Raw genomic sequence first — 1,081 nt, 5'->3', positions numbered from 1 at the left:
GCTTGGGCAAAAATAATAATAATATTTTTAAAAACCCACACAATCTTCACGTTTACATGGCAAATTCAATTGTCAATTGGAACGGAAGGCAATTTCCAAAGAGCGCCCCCCTGCCCTAGAGACCAGGAAAGAAATGGAATGGAGACATACTCCATACTATACAGTACTATACTGTGCACGTACCTGTTAATTTGTAGATCTAGTCTAGAATCTAGAGCTTAAAAAAAAAAGAGACTGTCACAGTGTCAGTTGTGTATGACTCAGTACGAGCAGGATTATAAGTAGGCCTAGCTGCCAGTACTCGCACTTGATTTCTGGTTAAAGATCTAGAATTCTAGAAATCTAGATGCTCCAGCTCCGCTGTCACAACATTGGACCATTATTTTGTTGACGTTGAAGGGGAAGCTACTAGATCTAGCTACTGTTATCAAGTGCAGAGACAAGATGAGAGTTGTTCCCCTCTTTACAATACGATAAAGTTGTTTTGCATTGATACTTTTGTTCATGACCACAAGAAGATCAACAATGGCAAGCTCTTTTGGCCTGCCTTCAAGGTTTAAACTTGTTCATAGTGTATAAAATGATCGTTCGCTACGTCTCCTTGTACCGATTGCCAACTGCAGTGGAACCTGTCTAAGACGTAATCGCAAGGAAGCCAGAAAAAAAATCCGTCTTTGACTTTGACATTTTCAGTCTTGGACGAGTATTGGAGAAGGGGTCATGCGACTGAGACTAGTCTAGATTCTAGATCTAGAATCTAGATATAGATCTGGATCTAGATCTAGTCTAGATCTAGACTAGGCTACTGAGAGCCAGCCGTATTCGATGGGTTTGTCGGTTCCGTCTGCACGCAGTGGTCAAAACTTTAAATCGACTCGTGCTATCCTAGAGATACTTTGATAGTGGCGTGCTCCAGTCTTACTTAATCCGCTGCCACTACTGCTTGCATCTCCTCACAGTAGGAATAGCTTGCGATTAAACGTAGAAAGACGCATGCCCCCCTGAATTTTACCACAATTTAATGTTTTGCTGTTGTTAGGTTTGATATCTTAGCTCACCGCGAATCAAACGTATAGATCTA

At 41.4% G+C, this 1,081-nt stretch overlaps 2 protein-coding genes across 3 annotated transcripts in view; one reads left to right on the top strand and one right to left on the bottom strand.

Moving 5' to 3' along the window:
- LOC101859568 (UPF0489 protein C5orf22 homolog) overlaps positions 1-197 on the bottom strand; it is a gene marked incomplete at its 5' end in the record, with an annotated part of 23,470 nt that extends 23,273 nt beyond the window's left edge. The window contains 1 exon segment of the mRNA XM_005097668.3: positions 184-197.
- A 249-nt stretch (positions 198-446) lies between these two features.
- Positions 447-1,081, top strand: part of LOC101859327 (probable flavin-containing monoamine oxidase A) — a 38,418-nt gene continuing 37,783 nt past the window's right edge. Inside the window, exon 1 of one of the 2 annotated variants that reach the window (XM_005097667.3) lies at positions 447-554. The gene's annotated coding sequence lies outside the window, so the exon portion shown is untranslated. Of the gene's footprint in view, positions 555-575; positions 641-1,081 lie in introns of those variants that run through there. The other variant, XM_035969593.1, reaches the window with a different exon arrangement.

This window comes from Aplysia californica, unplaced genomic scaffold (assembly GCF_000002075.1).
Source record: "Aplysia californica isolate F4 #8 unplaced genomic scaffold, AplCal3.0 scaffold00161, whole genome shotgun sequence".
Taxonomy (NCBI): domain Eukaryota; kingdom Metazoa; phylum Mollusca; class Gastropoda; order Aplysiida; family Aplysiidae; genus Aplysia; species Aplysia californica.
This window is presented reverse-complemented; position numbering and strand designations above follow the sequence as displayed.